This window comes from Gordionus sp. m RMFG-2023, chromosome 3, assembly GCF_954871325.1.
Source record: "Gordionus sp. m RMFG-2023 chromosome 3, tfGorSpeb1-WG-v2, whole genome shotgun sequence".
NCBI lineage: Eukaryota > Metazoa > Nematomorpha > Gordioida > Chordodea > Parachordodidae > Gordionus > Gordionus sp. m RMFG-2023.
In genome coordinates this window covers 38,373,229-38,373,503 of record NC_088777.1, presented here as the reverse complement: position 1 = coordinate 38,373,503, position 275 = coordinate 38,373,229, and positions in this window count along the sequence as shown.

Below are 275 nucleotides of genomic sequence, written 5' to 3'. Positions count from 1 at the left end.
GGAACTAGTCGATCCGACTACAACTAAATTCAATGGACTACATAGTGAATGTACACAAATCTAATGTATAAATTGGAATATATGTTAATTTACAGGTCACACTTTGTCCTTTAATTATACGAGAAAGTTTAGCATTGGGGTCACTAGGGAGGGGCGCGCAGGGGCTCGAGCCCCCTAAAAAATTTTATTAGCCCACTGAAGCAAAAAAAAATAAATTTAATGGCTCGTTAATATCCCCTTGAACTAAAAATAAATTTTTTTGATTGCATCTAAAC